Source organism: Urocitellus parryii, chromosome 9 (genome assembly GCF_045843805.1).
Source record: "Urocitellus parryii isolate mUroPar1 chromosome 9, mUroPar1.hap1, whole genome shotgun sequence".
Taxonomy (NCBI): domain Eukaryota; kingdom Metazoa; phylum Chordata; class Mammalia; order Rodentia; family Sciuridae; genus Urocitellus; species Urocitellus parryii.
This window is the reverse complement of record NC_135539.1, coordinates 5,448,072-5,467,884: the sequence shown is the minus strand read 5'-3', so window position 1 is coordinate 5,467,884 and position 19,813 is coordinate 5,448,072. Positions and strand designations below refer to the sequence as shown.

The window sequence follows — 19,813 nt, the reverse complement described above, 5'->3', positions numbered from 1 at the left end:
TGCTTTAGTCTCCTGAGTTGCTGGGATTACAAGCATGTGCCACCATTCCTGTCTAGAATAGGGATTATTAATCTGAAATTTGGGGTCCACAGATGAACCTTGGGGTCCTACAGTTGCTCGTGAATGGGACAGCCAATACTTTTTTAAATGTGATTATCCTAGAATGAGGATCTCATGCCTTCATCTGATTCTCAAAGGATTATGCAACCAAAAATGTCTTAAGGATTATTCTGGCAAATACCTTTGGCCTCATCTTCAGGAGTGTGCAACTGTGTATCTTCAGATGAGCAGTTATTTAGGTGGAAGACTAAAGACAGACTCAAGGACATTCCTTTGTAAATAAACAGCCTTTCGCAGAACACCAGCTATTATGGGATGTACATGAGTACTTGTCCAAGGGACAGCATGTTCCCGCATATTCCTAGTGGTCTAATCTGGTTCCCAGGAAATGAGGCACAGTCTGAGGCTACAGCACCCTCCTTGGCTAGTGTGAGTGAGGCAGAGATGTTAAGGCTCATGGTCTGCCCTCAGGGATCTTTTTTTTTTTTAAATATTCATTTTTTAGTTTTTGGTGGACACAACATCTTTATTTTTATTTTTATGTGGTGCTGAGGGTCGAACCCAGTGCCCCGCACATGCTAGGCGAGCACACTACTGCTTGAGCCACATCCCCAGCCCCTCAGGGATCTTATATAATCCATTGCAGCTGATTAGAATCAAAACTCAGGGTTAGAAGTAAGTACAAGTGAGTTGAAGACAGACCACCTGCTTTCTGGAAGGGCATGAAGATTTGAAGGAATTGTTGGATTATTGGAAATGATGTGTGAAAGAGTAGGGAGTACCCTGAGCCCAGGCCTGGGAATAGTGGCTATTCAGCTTCCCACTGCTACTTTGTTTTTAGGACATTTTGGGCTAAGAGGCCCTGCCTAGAGGTACTGGTCACTTGGCATATGAAATGGCAAAGGGTAACTGTTTAATGAGTGTCCAGTCTCCCCTAGACCATAACTAAGCAAAGGTAGGCCAAACTCAGTGGTCCTGAGAGGCCTGGAGGAGCTGAGCTGCTAAGCCTCCCTTTTCTAACAGTGGAAACTCCACTTTTTTTCCTCTCATTTTTAAAAATTGATACATTATTATAGTTGTACATATTAATGGGATTTGTTGTTACATATTTATACATGCACAGAATATAACAATATAATTTGGCCGATATCACTCATATCACTCTACAGGACTTTCCCCCTCCCTCTTTGCCTTTTACCACTTGGTCCCTTTCCTCTACTCATCTCCCTTTGAGTTTTAGGATATTCACCCACCCCCCACCTTTGTTTTTCTTTTTCCTCTCCAGCTTCCCATATAAGAAAAAACATACAACTCTTGACCCTCTGAGTTTGACTTATTAACATAATTTCATTTTTCTTCATGGCCGATTAAAACTCCAGTGTAGTATTTATATATATATATATATATATATATATATATATATATATATATATATAAATCACATTCTCTTTATCCATTCGTCCATTGATGGACACTTAGTCTGGTTGTGAATTGACTGTTGTGAATTTTGCTGCTATAAACATGGGTATCATGTATTACTGTAGTATATGATGACTTTTATTCTGTATGGTAGGGGCTGGGATTGTGGCTCAGCGGTAGAGCGCTCACCTAGCACGGGTGGGACCTGGGTTCCATCCTCAGCACCACATAAAAATATAGGCATTGTATTGTGTTCATCTACACCTAAAAAAAACAAATATTAAAAAAATTCTTTATGATAAAACTGAAGAGTGGTGTATCTGGTATATCCATGCCTAGTCTTTTTTTTTTTTTTTTTTTTTGCAGTACTGGGGACTGAATCCAGGACTTTGAGCATGTTAGGCAAGTGCCCTACCACTGAGCCATATCCCCAGCCCCACTCCATGCCTAGTCTTTTGAGGAGCTTCCGTATTGATTTCCATAGTGGTTATACTAATTTACAGTCCCACCAACAGTGTAAAAGTATTCCTTTTTCTCTACATCTTTTCTAGCATTTGCTATTATTTATATTCTTTTTTTTTTAATACCTTTATTTTTTGGTGGTGCTGAGGATGGAACCCAGGGCCTCACATGTGCTAGGCGAGTGTTCTACAGCCCCAATCCCATGTTATTATTTATATTCTTGATGACTGCCATTCTGACTAGTATAAGATGAAATCTCAGGAGTTTTGATTTGCATTTCCTTTTTTTTTTTTTTTTAAAGAACTTTTATTCATTTTTTTAGTTTTCAGTGGACACAACATCTTTGTTTGTATGTGGTGCTGAGGATCGAACCCGGGTCGCACACATGCCAGGCGAGAGTGCTACCGCTTGAGCCACATCCCCAGCCCTGATTTGCATTTCCTTAATTGCTAAAGATGTTGAACATTTTTTCATGTGTTGACCATTTATATTTCTTCTTTTTTTTAGAAGTGTCTTTGAATTCATTTGCTCATTTATTAATTGGTTTATTTGATTTTTTTGGTGTACTCTTTGTGGGGGTACTAGGTATTGAATCAGGGGCACTCAACCACTGAGCCACATCCCCAGCCCAGTTTTGTGTTATATTTAGAGACAGGGCCACACTGAGTTGCTTAGCGCCTCGACATTGCTGAGACTGGCTTTGAACTCACGATCCTCCAGTCTCAGCCTCCCAAGCTGCTGGGATTACAGGTGTGTGCCACCATGCCTGGCTGGTGTATTTTTTTTTTTTTTTTTTTTTTTGAGAGGAGAGAGAGAGAGAGTGAGAGAGAGAATTTTTTTTTAATATTTATTTTTTAGTTCTCGGCGGGCACAACATCTTTGTTGGTATGTCGTGCTGAGGGTCGAACCCGGGCCGCACGCATGCCAGGTGAGCACGCTACCGCTTGAGCCACATCCCCAGCCCTGGTGTAAATTTTTTTTGAGCTCTTTATGTAGTGTAGATATTAATCTTCTGTCAAAAGGGTAGCTAGCAAAGATTTTCTCCTATTCTGTGGATTCTCTTGTCACATTCCTAATTGTTTCCTTTGCTGTGTTGTAAGCTTCCCTTTATTTGCTTTATGTATTGGCCTTCTGTATAGCATTTTGTCTGATAAAAGGCTTGAGTAATACCTCTTACCACCCTGGAGAGCCTGCTTCTCTACTTTTCCTGGTGTATGAGCTATTGGATAGTTGCCCTCCCCATCTTGTCTACCTACTTTTTTTTTTTTTTAAAGTTAGCTATTCATTGTTGCCTAATCAACTCTTCAGTTGATAGTTGATATTCTGGGCTGTTTGAATTTCCCCTTGGTAATGATTAATGGAAATAATTTACTGAAAAGAAAAAAATAACACCACCCCCCCCAGCAGTTTATCAGCATAAAACTGAATTAAGTTCTTCTCCCATGTTCTTCAACTAGGCAGTGCCCACAAACAAGCACATTAAGTTACATTTAATTCCCAATTTAATTACTCCAATTTGAGGTAATTTTTAGGAATTGAATTCTTGGGAATTATAAAAATTATAATTAATTATAGTTATAAAAAATTATACTCTTGGGAATTAAATCCAATTTCTGATACTGCTCCCACCCCCACCGCAAAAAAAAAGATGGGGGCTGGGAATATAGTTTAATGATAGAGTGCTCTTAGGTTCACTGCCTAGTACAAACAAAAAAGGTAGTATAGTGTCCTCCTACTAATCGGCTTTCAGAGACTTTAGAACAAAATCTGAAAAGTGCTCTGCCTTATGTGTGGAATCTGGTTTAAAATCAATTAATGGAATATTTCTCCTTCAAATATGAAACAATGAATTCAAGCACAGAGAACCACATGTTTGATTCACCCATAAGACCATGTATTCATTGTTTATTGCAGAACTGGGGATTAAATGCAGGACCTGGTACATACTAGGCAAGTATTCTACCACTGAGCTGCTTCCTTTTCAAATGTTGCTAAATTGACTAGGCTGACCTTGAATTTGTGATCCTTCTCCTTCAAACTTCTGAGCAGTTTGAGATTATAGGCATGTTTCACTTCTGGCCTTACAAGCTCATTCTTTTTTGTTTGTTTTTGATTTTGTGTGTGTGTGTGTGTGTGTGTGTGTGTGTGTGTGTGTGTGTGTTTCCCCCAGGATTGAACTCAGGGGCACTTAATTACTGAGCCATACCCCAGCCCTATTTTAATATTATTTAAGAGTTAAGGTCTCACTAAATTGCTTAGAACCTCACTAAATTGCTATGCTAGCTTTGAATTTGTGATTCTCCTGCTTTAGCCTCTTGAGCCCCTGGGATTACAGGCGTGCACCACTATGCTTGGCTACAAGGCCATTTTTATCCCTCACCATCCATTCACGTTTCTTCTGTAGAAATTTTTGCCATAAATGCTGCTCAGGGAAATGCTTGCTCGCTAGCCAGCTGTTTTCTTTATTTCTGGGATTCATCTTTAGTTGTTCACTGTCATCAGCTCTGTGAGAGTGCCTCAATTTTTATAATACTTAGCATTCTTGAACTCATTTATTCACTTAGGAAACTCTAGCTATGTGCTCTGTGTTGGATGATAGGAGACTCAGGTGAATGAGTTGTAATCTGGAAAACAAACATGTAAACAAAGAAGTATAACAGGATATAAATGCTACAATAGATCATGAAAGGCTTACTTTGTTTTTTTTTTTTTTTTTTAAGAGAGAGTGAGAGAGGAGAGAGAGAGAGAGAATTTTTAATATTTTTATTTTTTAGTTCTCGGCGGACACAACATCTTTGTTGGTATGTGGTGCTGAGGATCGAACCCGGGCCGCACGCATGCCAGGCGAGCGCGCTACCACTTGAGCCACATCCCCAGCCCAGAAAGGCTTACTTTGGTAGCTCTCAATATAATATCAAACCACCAAGATTATCCCTGATATTGTTTTCTAGAATTTATTTTTAGTATCAACACAAGCTTTTTTTTTTTTTTTTTTTCCCCTTTCTTTTGAGAAAATACAGCAAGGAATATAGGAGTTACTCTTAACTGAAATAAGGGAGACTCAGAACTTTTCTGCTCTCCCTCCTGCTGGCTGAGAATGAACTCATTGGAGTTCCAGGAAGGCCTACAACTATGTAGCAGCAAGAACTAAGACCTGAGAAGCAGAACTAAATCTTATAATTCTTGGCTTACTTTCAGTCAGACACCAGACTGATAAATGATTGGTTTCTCCAGTTTTAAGTTCTATCTCATCAATAAATCAGTAATCATAGGTTTAACTTCTAGTGATCCCAACACAAATGAGGACTATCCCCAGGAAGGCATTGTGACCCTTTTCATTGTCCCTGTGGGCAATGCCATGTTGCCCCACCTACTAACATTCTTAGAAATCAGGCCCTGTGTGGTGGCACACACCTGTAATTCCAGCGGCCCAGGAGGCTGAGGCAGTATGATCATGAGTTCAAAGCCAGTCTCAGAAACTTAGTGAGGCCCTAAGTAACTTAGTAAGACCTGTCTCTAAATAAAATATAAACAGGGGGATGTGACTTAGGGTTTAAGTGCCCCTGGATTTAATCCCCAGTAGCCCCCCCCCCAAAAAAAAAAGGAAAAAGAAAAGAAAGAAATATGTAAAGCCAGGAACTATGCATTTATTTAATTTTCATAACTACTCTACCACGCGGCCTGCGCAGTGGTTTCATTAATGAGGTTCTAGGCATAAAGTTAGTTAGACGAGATCGAAATAAAAACACAAGACTCAATTACCTTAATTCTATTGCTAGGTCCGAGAGGGCTCCCCTCTCTGGTTCGCTCCTCTAGCCGCCCAGCAGGGCAGCAAGGATTACTCAGGGCTAGCAGGAGAGAGAGAGCGAGCACGCCGGGGAGTAGCCTTTTATTAGGGAACCAGAGATTCAGGGGAGAATTCCATCCAATGAAGGTTGAGCGGGGGCTGCACTCCAAGGTCAGGGTCAGCGATTGGGTCCCCGGGGTCAGTGGTCAGGCACACCCCCACACGGATGGGCTCTCTCATCAGGAGAGGGACGGGAAAAACTTCGACATGTGCCAAAGTGCCTCAGACCCTCAACGGGAGGCACCCGATCACGTGTGAGAATGGCTCCCAACAAACTACGTTCAGAATTGTTATTACAGAGAAAAGAAATCTGAGAAATTAAGTAACAGGTCCAAGGCCACCCTGGTACATGGTTTGCTCTCAGTTGCACATGTCAGGAACCTGTGCCTTAACCATGTCTGTGTGTTGCCTCTTGGTCTCAGTGTGATTGGAATAGTTCTCTTGGCTGGCTCAGCTCAGTTAACTTTCATTTGGTGCCCACCACTTGTCAGGCTCTAAAGATATCACAACTCAATACATGATTCAGTTCTTGTGTGTTGTAATAACATGTTAGTATTGTGCTATACAGAAAGAATTTCTGTACAAATGCCTGCTTTTAGACTTGTTGAACCCATCTTCTAAAAACTTTCAGATGGAGGGATTCAGTCTCATGATGTAAGATGTATAATACAGATATTTAAATATGTATCTAAATTAATAGCCACATGTGGCATTCATACAGTTAGTGCTAAGTGACCATTGGGATGGGGAAGCCATGTTGTGGGAATTTTCTTTTTTTTTTTCTCCTATTGGTGAGGAAGTAAAGAACTACTCTGTCTTGCACTGGGAAAGTCCAGTAGCTGATATCTTGGTCCCCTGCCAACACAGACACAAGTCTATGTGTGTGGAAGTTTTTCACATGAACAAAGCAGTACCTCTTCTCCTAGAGGACTTCAGAAAGGAGCTGGAGCATCTAGAAAGCTTTTTTTTTTTTTTTTTTTTTAAAGAGAGAGTGGGGGGGGGGGACAGAGAGAGAGAGAGAGAATTTTAACATTTATTTATTTTTTCTTAGTTCTCAGCAGACACAACATCTTTGTTTGTATGTGGTGCTGAGGATCGAACCCGGGCCCGCACGCACGCTAGGCGAGCATGCTACCGCTTGAGCCACATCCCCAGCCCAAGAAAGCTTTATTAGAAAGTTAGTAGAAAGTCTTTTTGCTAAGTAATCACTGTGTCACTTTGATTTTCTGCCTTTTAAGTATAATTATGAGATGTGTCACATGTAATTTGTTATTAACAGTGAAGTTTATAAATGCTTTCTCTTTAAAAAGAACTCTAATTGGCTTAGCAATTATCCTTGTGTGCCTACTCTCACTCTGAGAGGCTTTTTAGAGTAGAAGAAAGGACTGCTGTTATAGCTAACTGTTGGTAATTCCAGGTCTCCTATAGAACATTTTTTTCTATGCTCTAGGACCTGGCTGTTTCTATGGGACATTGTCATTCATGTATAAATCAGGGCCTATCTTCTGAGGGAGGAAAACAGTTGGGGATCCCCCATTCTTAGGAATTGTGGATACCTGTTCATTAAGATAAGGAATCAGAAGGTAAAATGGGAGCAAACTGACTGCTGTATTTCCCTCAGTGCTCTTCAGGTATGGGCAGTGCCTGCTAGTAGTGCTGGGAAAGGACTACTCTGTCTTGAACTGGGAAAGTCCAGTAGCTGATATCTTGGTCCCCTGCCAACACAGACATAAGTCTATGTTGGACATGCCAGCTATTTAAAGTTATTGGTCCTTGGTCTAGGAATCCTTGTACTCACTCCTCATCACCAGATTCTGAACAATTACTGTAAAGAAACATGGGAATAATACCTAACTCTGTAAGCCTGTGGAAACATGTAAAGATCCCTTACAGCGCCAAAGTGAGAAATTGGAGCCACCTCATTTAGTTGACCAAAACCTTGTCCTGTATTGCTAATCTTAAAGGAAGTTTCTGTTAACATATTTCTATCACAATTCTTAAAGCCAGATCTTCTGTTTCTCTGTAGTTACTCTGGTGATGGGTGCTATAGAGATATGCAGACCCTATTGTGACTCCCTGTTGGTTCCCTGTCCCAGAGCCCCTGGCTTCATTGTCCATCAAGGTCTGGGAGGCTTAACTGCCTCTTTCTACCACTGAGTGCTGGCTTGTTCCATCTTCCCCCTTGGGATCAGCCTTGGGCTGCCCTATCAGTTAACAAAAGTAAACCTCACCAGGGAACAATCTTCTCAGTGTAATCTGAGTGAGCCAAGGTAAGTCTTTTGAGGACAGGAAGAATTTGCTCTGAAACTTAATTAATTAATTTTGCATGCTGGGTATTGAACCTAGGGCCTTGCACATGCTAGGCAAGCACCCTACCACTGAGCTCCAGACCAGCTATGATTCTTTAAATGGAGCCTAAGCACTTATTTCTTAGAAATGACAGGACTATAAAGAGAGAGAGAGAGAGAGAGAGAGAGAGAATTTTTAGTATTTATTTTTTAGTTTTCGGCGGACACAACCTCTTTGTATGTGGTGCTGAGGATGGAACCCAGGCCGCACGCATGCCAGGCAAGCGCGCTACCACTTGAGTCGCATCCCCCGCCCCAGCCTGTAGTTTCCATGTGGCTAGTATTCTGTGGTGATACCCCACTAATTTCAGTGCATGAACCAGTAAGAATTTGTTGGAGACATAGGCGGAATCACCTTGCATTTAAAATGACTCAGGTTTAGTCCCAACTTGACTTTTCACTTCTGAGAGACTTTAGCTCTGTTAATTTTCTTGATCTTAGTTCTCTCTCTCTCTCTTTTTTTTTTTTTAGTTTAGATGGATGCAATATCTGTAGTGCTGAGAATCAAACCAAGTGCCTCACACTTGCTTGGCAAGCACTGTATCACTGAGCCACAACCCCAACCCTTGATCTTAGTTCTTTTTTTTTTTTTAAAGAGAGAGGAGAAGAGAGAGAGAGAGAGAGAAATTTATTTATTTATTTATTTAAGTTCTCGGCAGACACAACATCTTTGTTGGTATGTGGTGCTGAGGATCGAACCCGGGCCGCACGCATGCCAGGCGAGCGCGCTACCGCTTGAGCCACATCCCCAGCCCTGATCTTAGTTCTTAATAGTACCCAGGTCTATCACACTTGTAGTTGGTGCTATCTTCTGCCTCAACCCCTTTTGCCTTTTGCCCAGAAGGAATAGCTTCTAATGCTTAAAATTGGTTGTAGAGAGAAAAGTACCTGGGAGCTGACTGCCCATTTAGGTTCTACACAATGACAATTCAGCAGAAGCGCTGGGGATGTGGCTCAAGCAGCCTGGGTGTGATCCTCAGCACCACATACAAATAAACATGTTGTGTCCACCGAAAACTAAAAAATAAATATTTAAAAAAATTTTTTTTTTTAAGAGAGAGAGAGAGAGAGAATGAATATTTATTTTTTAGTTTTCAGCGGACACAACATCTTTGTTGGTATGTGGTACTGAGGATCGAACCCGGGCCGCACGCATGCCAGGCGAGCGCGCTACCGCTTGAGCCACATCCCCAGCCCTAAAAAATAAATATTAAAAAATTCTCTCTCTCTCTCTCTCTCTCTCTCTCTCTCTCTCTCTCTCTCAAAAAAAAAAAAAAAAAAAAAAGAGAAAACTCAGCAGAAGCATTTTCCCCCATTGCAGGTCTGGGGATTGCAAGTGGGGACACTCCATCACTGAGCTATATCCCCAGTCCTTTTTATATTTTCATTTTGATTATTTTAATTCCTTTTCATTTGTTTAATTGTTTATAATTTTGATATTTTGATACAGGGTCTTGCGAAGTTGCCCAGGCTGGCCTCAAAGTTACAATCCTCTTGTCTCAGCCTCCTGGGTAGCTTGAACCACAGGCATGTGCCACTGTTCTCAGCCTTATACCTCTTATGAGACTAAAATGTCTTTGTCTTTTTAGTTCCAAGACCCATTCCTTGCACACAGGGGTGAATCTTGTATTTATTTTATTTCATTTGTAGTAAGAAGGCTCGCGCGCGCTCGCTCGCTCTCTCTCTCTCTCTCTCTCTCTTTGTTGTTGTGCTGGGTGTTTTCAGTTTCACATCTTGTCTTTAGTGTCTGCTCTGACTGCTTGCTCAATTATATTTGGACATGCTCAAGATGAACATACCTACCCACCCCCAATTTAGAAAATGCCTGCAGGGGCAGTCTTGGACTTCCTGAACTGATGTTAGTTTGTTTGTTTGTTTTTGTTGTTATAGATGGACAGAATGCCTTTATCTTGATTATTTTTATGTGGTGCTGAGGATTGAACCCAGTTCCTCATGCATGCCAGGCAGGCGCTCTTTCACTGAGCTACAGCCCCAGCCCTGATGTCAGTTTTTTTGAGGTTGTTGACTTTAGACTGATTGGCAGTTTTTATGTTTTGTAAGAAGTGCTAGGGAGTGCTGGGGTTGTGGCTCAGTGGTAGAGTGCTTGCCTAGCATGTGCGAGGCCCTGGGTTCAATCTTCAGCACCACATTAAAAAAATAAATAAATAAAATAAAGGTATTGTGTCCAACTACAACTTAAAAAAAAAAAAGTGCTAGGGATCCATCCAACCCAGGGCCTGAGGAAAGTGCTCTACAACTTAGCTGCATCCCTAGTCTGACGGTTATTTTGCTTCATCCTTGCTTTTTGCTCACATTTGCAAGTGTATATTTAGTAAATCTGATTCCAGTGTTTTTTGGTCCCTGCAGTCCCCACTTTCCCAGGATTTCCTGTCTGATCATCTTCTTCATTAAGACATTAATAGTCATTGGTGAGAGGCTGGGATTGTGGCTCAGCGGTAGAGCACTCGCCTCACATGTGAGACCCTGGGTTTGATCCTCAACACCACATAAAAATAAATAAGTGAAATAAATGTATTGTGTCCAACTATAACTAAAAAATAAATATTTAAAAAAATAGTCATTGGTTGAATGAATTGTGGGATTGAATTCCTACAGTGATTGAAAAGAAAGGGGTGAGGCTTGTGTATAAGATTTCCTGAGGAGTGGTGGTACCAGAGTTCAGAGGAGTCTTCAGGCCATTTAGTTTAGAAACTCAGCAGCTTTTGACCTAGATGATGTAGTTTTGAGAGCCCCTGTTATCTATCAAGACTTGTTTGCATTAGAGCTGATTCAGGCCTGTCTACTGCTCCCAACATCCTGCTCTCAGCCAGCTTTGAGTAGCACCTGTAGTGTGGGTATTTTAGCCTGTAGTGGTCAACTGGCTCATCTGGTATGACCTGCCTAGAATTATCTAAATTCTCTAAATTTCTAATTCTTCCTCAGCATTTCATAGTCACCCAGCTACTTGTTCTCACCAGTGACTTTTTCAGTAAGAGAGCTACATTTGAGGCAGCATTGCATTCTTGAAACACTGTAATGCCCATTAGTTTACTTAGTCCTTCTGTATCCTTGAGAAGGTAAAGTGAAGAGTTTTATTACTAGTTTTATGGATGAGGAAACTCAGGTTTCAGGAGGTTATGATTTATATACTCTCACATGTACTCTCAGGAGCTACTTAATATTAGGACTTCAGATGGCAAGCACACATTTTTCTTTCTTTTTAGGGGGAAGGGGGATTACTAGGGATTTAATCCAGGGGCAGTTTACCACTGAGCCACATCCTCAGCCTTTTTAAATTTTGATACAGGGTCTCACTGAGTTGCTTAGGGCCTTGCTAGGTTGCTGAGGCTGGGCTGAGAGCCTCCTTTTTCAGCCTCTGAGCTGCTGGGATTACAGGCATGCATCACTGTGCCTGGCTCAAACCCAAATTTTTTAGCTCTAAAGACCATGTTATTTTTGCAGGGCCAAGCTGCCTTCCCATTTCTGAAGGCAAGTTGGGTTTCTAGCAATAATTAGGAGTAAGTGGGAACCCAGAAATTAATCCAATAAAGTGATAGTGATAGTGAGCTTTTCCCTTCCACTCCAGATATTCCAGCTTGCTTGAGGTCTGAGACAGGGCAGGGCCTGCCTGGTGTTTGTTTACCTAGAGCAGAAAACAGGTCACAATCTCCTCTGTACATCCATTTGCTAGATGGTATACAGAACTATCCCTTGTCTTGAGTTTAATTTAATCTTTTTTTTTTTTTTTTAAAGAGAGAGTGAGAGAGAGAGAGAATTGAGAGACAGAGTGAGAATTTTTTTAATATTTATTTTTTAGTTTTCGGCGGACACAACATCTTTGTTTGTATGTGGTGCTGAGAATCGAACCTGGGCCGCACGCATGCCAGGTGAGCGCGCTACCGCTTGAGCCACATCCCCAGCCCAGTTTAATTTAATCTTGGATTTAAAGACCAGTCAGTTTTGGGCTGTGGGAAGGAAGCTGTACCAATGACCAGAGAAACTAAAATGATTGGAGGCCTCATTTCCTCCAAAGCTGGCTGAGAGTAGGAACCAGGGCCTGATGGAGTGCATTCCGTCACAGGCATACAGGTAAGGAGCAGCCTCACTGGGCAGTGGGTCAGAGGAAGTGCAACTGGGCCATGTGGAGGGGTCAGAAAGGTGCTGGGGAATTAGGGGCCAGACCTGATGTCAAGAGAGCTGGGGGAATTGTCTTGAGCAACTAATCAAAATAAATAAATAAATAAACAAACAAACAAATAAATAAATAAATTTATAAGGGGGGAAAAAAAGAGCTGGGGGAGGGCAAGATCTATAATGAGACCCTAGCTGGGCCAAAGGGGTGAAAATGGCCTTGGCTAGCATAGAGACAATGCAAAATATAAACAAGTCAATAGTTAGAAAATTCAGGACCCCTTCCCCACTGCATCAAATAAAGCTTCTGTACAGCAAAGGAAACAGCAGCATGAAGTGACAGCTCACAGATTTGGTAGCAAATACTTGCAAATCATACATCAGAGGATAATATCCAAAGTATATACCAAACTCAGACTCCTCCATAACAAGAGAACAAATACCCACATGTAAAAATGGATAAGGTTAGGCATGGTGGTGCACACTTCTAATCCTAGTGACTAGGGAAGCTGAGGGCAAAAGGATCCAAAGTTCAAGACCAGCTTCGACAATTAGTGAGACCCTGTCTCAAAAAACAACTGGGATGTAGTTCAGTGATAAAAATATTCCTGGATTCAATCCCAGTACCAAAAATAAAGGAGTGGGGGTAAAAGACCCAGACAAACATTTTTCAAAAATATGTACAAATGGCTGCCAGATATATGAAGAAATGTTCAACATCACCAATCATCAGGGAAATGCAGATTAAAACTATAATGAGATATCATCTCACACTTGTTAGAATATGACTAAAAGACAAGTGCTGGTGACAATGTGGAGAAAAGGAACACCTGGTAGGAATACAAATAGGTATAGCCATTTTGGAAAACAGTATGAAAGTTCCTCCAAAACTAAAATAGAATAACCATATGATCCAGCAGTCCCATTACTTGGTATATATCTAAAAAGAAATGAAAAATATTATGTCAAAGAAATACCTGCATTCCGGGGGTTTATTGCAACATTATTCATAACAACCAAGATTTGGAAACAACTTAAGTATCCATCAGCTGATAAATGAATAAAAATAAAATGGGAGGTGCATGCACCAGGCAGTTCTATTCAGCTTTAAAAAAGAATAATATTTTGTCATTTACAGCAACATGGATGAATCTATAGAGGACATAATGCTAAATGAAATTAGCAAGCCACAAAACAACTTCCTGATCCCACTTACACCTGAATTGGTAAAAAACAAGTCAGACTCATAGAAGTAAAGAGAAGAAAGGTGGTCACCAGGTGGGGAGATGGAAAAAGATAGACAAAACGTTGCCGGATGAGGTGGCGCACGCCTGTAATCCCAGTGGCCCAGGAGGCCAAGGCAGGAGGATCACGAGTTCAAAGCCAGCCCCAGCAAAAGTGAGGTGCTAAGCAACTCAGTGGGATCCTGTCTCTGAATAAAATACAAAATAGGGCTATGGATGTGGTTCAGTGGGCATGTGCCTCTGTATTCAATCTCTGGTAACCCTACCCCCCACCCCACCCCCACACACACAAAAAAAAGAACTGACAAAATTTGGTCAAAGAGTAGAAATTTTGGTTAGGAAGATTAAGTCTGGGGATCTGTTGCACAACAAGGTGACTATAGTTTAATGTGTATTTCAAAATTATTAAAAAAATTAAAAGTGAGTTTTTGATTTTACCATAAAGAAATAATATAAGCTGGGTGCAGTGGCACACAGCTGCTACTCAGTAGAATCAAAAAGTTAGAGGCCAGCTTCACAACTTAGGGAGACCCTACCTCAAAATGAAGTAAGAAAGACTGGAAGGTGCTTGCTTCAGCAGGACATATACTAAAAAATTGGAGAAATACAGAGAAGATTAGCATGGCCCCTGCACAAGGATGACACATTCATGAAGCATTTTATATTTTGCACAGTGAAGAAAATGAATAGACAATTCATGTGCATTTTTTTTTATGTGTGTGTGCTTAAATAAAACTACCAAAAAAAAAAAAAAACCATACAAACAAACAAAAAACCTGGAGGTGCAATTTAGTGATTAGAGTGCTTGCCTAGCATGCAGGATACCTGGGTTCAATCCCTAGCACTACCAAAACCAAAAAGTTATTTGTTGTTACAACATAAAACTTTCATTTAGCTAGTCTCTTTAGACATTGTGTTTGTGCATTGCAACAGTTATAACTCAAGTTGGAGGCTCCCTGTGGTGCTGGACATGATGTTGGACCCTGATAAATTTGAGTCTGAGAAAAATCTTTTTTTTTTTTTTTTTTTTTAAAGAGAGAATTTTTTAATATTTATTTTCTAGTTTTCGGCGGACACAACATCTTTGTTGGTATGTGGTGCTGAGGATCGAACCCGGGCTGCACGCATGCCAGGCGAGCGCGCTACCGCTTGAGCCACATCCCCAGCCCCTGAGGAAAATCTTGATCTGTTTTTTAGGAAGTTTCTAGTTTAACTGAGGAAACAGGATGATATTCGTCTCATGTAGTGATATGGTGCCAGTTTTGTATAGGAGTTCCAATTTTCTATAGGAACTCTGAGCTGTGGACACCCTTCTAGGAAGCAGACAAGGGACTCCCACCAGTGCGATGGTATGAATCCTGATGTTTTGCTGTAAGCTGTTCCACAAGAAAGGAACCAGTAGCAGAAGTCTCTAAGCAGCCACTTAGCCTCCCTTTGAATGTGCATGTCATGAGCATCAGCTGGTCACTGTTGTCAGTATCCTGTGAATCAGAGGCTTGGCAGCATTGTTCTAGAACTCCAGGGAGCAGGTCACCCTGCCATCCCTTTTCTTCTGTTCTGGCTGAGCTCAGCAACCTGTTCCCTTCCTTCAGTTGCAGTTTCTCCAGGGCAAAGAAAAAGAAGTGTTTATTATTGTGCTTCTTGGATCTCTAGATGGGAAATGAATCATAACATGCTCCTTAGATTATTTCTGCCAGCTGCTGTGCCTTGAGCTACTTGACCTTGTGAAATTTTCTGGACTTGTAACTCCAGGAAGGAGGATTCTTCAAACAATGTATGTGTGGCTTCAGAAGCCCTAGTGCCCTGAGATTGGAATTTACCAGGAGTAAAGGCTTTGATATGAGTATTCTGCATCTGCTGGGCTGGTCTAACAGGAACTTGCTGCTTTGGTCAGAATAGGTGTTAGAATGAGAATTAGCTGTCCAAGCAAATAGCTAGGATTATATAGATAAATATGGAGTAGAGGAGGTAAATTTTACAGAGGATCATGATTTTCTGAAATGGGAAAGAGGGCAGAGTGACCTTTCTGCCATTGGTAATATCAAAGGGAGGTTCAGGGTTGACTTCCTGTTGATTAGTTAGTGCAGGACAGACCTTAGCTGATTTGCTTGGACAGTTCTTTTCTGGGCTCACTTCCCTTTCATTCCCTATAGTTTTGTTCCCTTTCCTCCCTATTTCCCTTATTCTTTCCAAGAAAATCTGGTTACTTTATATAAAAGCAGCAGCCAGTTGGCTAAGAAGCCCAACAAAAAGAAAAAAGTTCTTATAACTTTCCAAATTCCCTTCCTGTTATTGTCAGCATACTTACCTAATATATATATATTTTTCCTAGTGGCCCTGGGAATTGAACTCAAGGGTACTCTACCACTGAGCTACATCCCCAGTTCTTTTTGTTTTTTATCTTAACATAGGGTTTCACTAAGTTGCCTAGGGCCTCTCTAAGTTGCTGGGGCTGGCAGCTCCCTGCCTCAGCCTCCTGGGTTGCTGGGATTACACTTGTGCCTCTATACTGGTTTATATATTGTACGTTTGTACACAATTTTAGTCATTGTTTTGGATTTTTAAAAAATAAGTTTATATATGCTTTTCCCTGGGTGAATGCAACTAGTTCCTGACTTGACAGCTGGTCAGGGCTGTGCTAGCATTCCCTTGCTTACTTATTGCCCTTTGAGCATCCAAGCCTTTGCCATTAGACCATATGATTTGTTTTCTAACATAAGAGTGTGGCTGTTACTATTTTGATACAGATTATATGAATATTTCTCAAGGTGTATTTTCCAGAGTGGAATTTATTCTTTTGTTTTTGAAGTGTGTTTTGGGGTAACTTCTTGTTGATAAGAGAGATTGAAGTATAGCTGGGCCATAGCACACACCTGTAATCTCAGCAGCTCTGGAGGCTAAGACAGGAGGATTGCAAGTTCAAGGCCAGTCTCTGCAACTTAGTGAGATTTATGCAACTTAGTAAGACTCTGACTGAAAAAATAATAAGGGCTGGGAACAAAGCACAGTGGTAAATAGTGGTAAATTACCCCTAGGTTAATCTCCATTGTGCGCCACCCCCACCAACGCAAAAAAAAAAAAAAAAAAAAAAAGGCCCTACATTTATAATTTAGCTCCCAATTTTCTACGAATTCCAGTGGTTCTTGCAAAGAAAAAAGGATTCAAGTATAGAACTGGGCCAGACTGAGTTTGGACATGTATCTTTTCAGAGATTGAAGATAATTCTGTTTCCACTGTTGCAAGGTAGCCTCTTAGTGACACACGACATGGCCACTCCCTTGAGAAAGTGAACAGCCACAGGGCCATGGTCACAGGCTGCCTGCCCTGGTGGTACCACCCAGGGTTGAACATGCTAACTAGTAGTGGAGAGCAGATTACTTTTTGCTATTGTTTTTTTGTTTATGGTGCTGAGAATCAAAACCAGGGCCTCCTGCATGCTAGGCAAGTGCTCTACCACTGAACTATTCCTCTGGCCCATTGCTGTTGTTTTAAACCTGTGTTGATGATATGCATGAGACTTTTTCCTTTTTTTTGACTTGGATTTTTTTCATTTTACTCAAGTATTTATTAGAACCTAGCATTTTTCAGGTTTTGGAGCTACAGCAGTGGAGAAGATAGCTGTGATCTGGCCCCTGGGGCCAAAGTTTAGACTCTTATGGGCTGGGTAGACAGAATTTGGGGCTGGCAAGTAGACAAGAGGTTGAAGAGGGTAAATGGCACAAATAAAGTGCTTCTCAGAAAAAGAAAATGCCAAAATGGGCACCAGTGGAAGCCAGCTCCTCTCCCTTTTTTGGGGGGTACTAAGGATTGAACTCAGGGCCTCTCACATGCAAGGCAAATGTTCTACCAACTGAACTACATCCTAGTCCCTTGTATTTTTTTTTAAACATTTATTTTTTTAAGAAGTAGTTGAACACAATACCTTTATTTTGTTTTTTATTTTTATGTGGTGCTGAGGATCGAACCCAGGGCCTCACACGTGCTAGACAAGCACGCTACTGCGGGGCCACAACACCAGCTTCTAGCCCCTTGTATTTTTTTGAGGCAGGGTTTTGCTAAGTTGCCCAGAGTAACCTGAATTTGTGATCCTCCTGCTTTAACCTGAATAGCTAAGTCCACAGGCATTCACCACCATTCCCCTTTTGTATTTTTAAGTAAGACCTTGTTGTTCAAATAGACTACATTCTCCCAGAGAATAAAACACAGTTAATGATCAGATTTAATCATGTACACGGTCACTGCTGTGTGGCATAATTAGGTACACATAGCAGGAAGCTTACCTAAGTTACCACAGTTGGTAATCTGTGCACTTGCTATTGTCTTTGCTTCAACTATAAGCAGCTTGGGATCTGCAGTACTTGGTGCCTGGCTGTTTTCTCAGTAGGGTAGTGCTGTCTAGAGGCCCTGGGACCCTTTGTGCCCCTCCCTCTTCTAGGCAGCCCACCATTCCCATCCTAGCACTCCCTTCGCCTCTCTGTTGTCTGAGTACTCTGTGGCTGGAGGCACATCTTGGTCTCAGAGTCTCCAGGGGTGTGGGGCATAGCTGTTCTTTTTTAAAAGTCTAAGTCACGGGCTGGGGATGTGTCTCAAGCGGTAGCATGCTCAACTGGCATGCGTACGGCCCAGGTTCGATCCTCAGCACCACATACAAACAAAGATGTTGTGTCCGCTGAAAACTAAAAAATAAAATATTAAAAATTCTCTCTCTCTCTCTTAAAAAAAAAAAAAGTCTAAGTCACACCTGTAATCCTGGCTACTCAGGAAGCTAAGGGAGGAGGATCCCGAGATCATGGCCAGCCTGGGCAAGTTATTGAGCCCGTCTCTCAAAAAAATAAAATTAAATAAAAGGGCTGGGAATGTAGTTCAGTGGGTTCAGCCCCTAGTACTGTAAGCTGAGTTCGACACATGCCTGTAATCCCTGCAACTGAGGAGGGGCAGGGAGGCTGAGGCAGAAGGATCACAAGTTTGCGACCAGCCTGGGCAATTTAGTGAGACCCTGAGCAACTTAGGGAGACCCTGGCTAAAAACAAAAAGGTCTGGGAGTGTGACACAGCAATAGAGGGCTTCTGGATTCAATCCCTAGTACTCCATCATCTCCAGTACTAGGGGGAAAAGAAGTCTATACAAGAAGATAAATTGTGGAAAAGTTCTTAGAAGCACTTGTGTGGGGCTGAAGAATAAGTTATGCAGCTGGGAAAAGCCTGCCTCAGTCCCTTCATAAAAGGACACACACAGCTGGATAGCCTCATTCCATCTGTGAACCTTCCCATTTCTGCGTTTGTCGTAGTGTTCCTTGATCTGCAGACTCTGTTGTTGGGGGTCCTTCTCCAGGAGGCCTCTCCACATATCATTCCCCTTACTTGATAACTGCCTCCCTTTTCATTTTTCTAGACAATTCTATGCACCTTATAGTTCATCAGTATTATGCAGAAAGATGTGTCTACTTTGGATTCAAGAGACGGTTCCATTTTCTTTTTTGCTATTTATTTTTTGAGCATTTTTGGCTATCACTAAACTTAAGTCAAAATTCAGTGTAGGGCTGTAGATGTAGCTTACTTGCTTCACATGTATGAGACCCTGGGTTTGATCCTCAGCACCACAAAATAAGTGAATGAATAAATAGAACTAAAGAAAATCACAGGTATAAGCAGTAACATTCACTGAGTGCCTACCACATAGCAGGCATTGTGCTTCTATTGTTCTCATTTAATTTTCTTTAATTAATTCCATTGTATAGATGCTGAATCTGAAGTCAAGAGAAAATTCTGAAAGATTGTGCTGAGCAAATTACGCATTGTAATGTCCCAAAAGATAACAAAGAAAATGTAACTAGGTGTCTGGAGGAAACTCAGGGAGGGTATGTACCAGTAACTTGTGGGGTAAGACAGCTTGGTTTTCTCCTCTTCTTTATGCCTTTGGCCATTTAAAAGACCATTTCTTACACTTCTTTGTCCCTCTTGACACTCTTTCTGGGTAGATCATGTAGAAAATGTTCAGTAAATAACTGGTTGAAGTAGAAAACTAAGTTTTTTTTTTTTTTTCTTTGCTTGGCCCATTGTGGCCTGAGGAGGCCTGACATGGCCCCAATGTTGGTCGTTTTGTCTTTGAGTGAGGTTATTGTTGGTGCTACTGTTGTTGGTCTGTTGTTCATCTATAAAGTTTCCTGAGTGGGCTGCCCTTCACACTGCTAGAGTTGAAGCCTCCAGGGATTGAGGATGAGCTTTTCGTGTTGTGGGACTATTTATATCCTTACTGATGAATGTTCAGCCTCTGCAGAAGGTGAAGGAATCGATTGGCTAATA

General features: G+C 41.4%; 1 protein-coding gene and 1 non-coding gene across 5 annotated transcripts in view; both read left to right on the top strand.

The window, feature by feature from the left end:
- Hmox2 (heme oxygenase 2) overlaps positions 1-19,813 on the top strand; it is a 30,316-nt gene that overhangs the window by 4,629 nt on the left and 5,874 nt on the right. The window contains exon 2 of one of the 4 annotated variants that reach the window (XM_026385334.2): positions 19,249-19,368. The exons of the other annotated variants lie outside the window; for them this stretch is intronic. The gene's annotated coding sequence lies outside the window, so the exon portion shown is untranslated. The remainder of the gene's footprint in view (positions 1-19,248; positions 19,369-19,813) is intronic. 4 annotated transcript variants of the gene reach the window in all.
- LOC113180583 (U6 spliceosomal RNA) lies at positions 14,076-14,180 on the top strand. Its single transcript, XR_003300488.2, has one exon. It is a non-coding gene; the product is annotated as a U6 spliceosomal RNA (small nuclear RNA).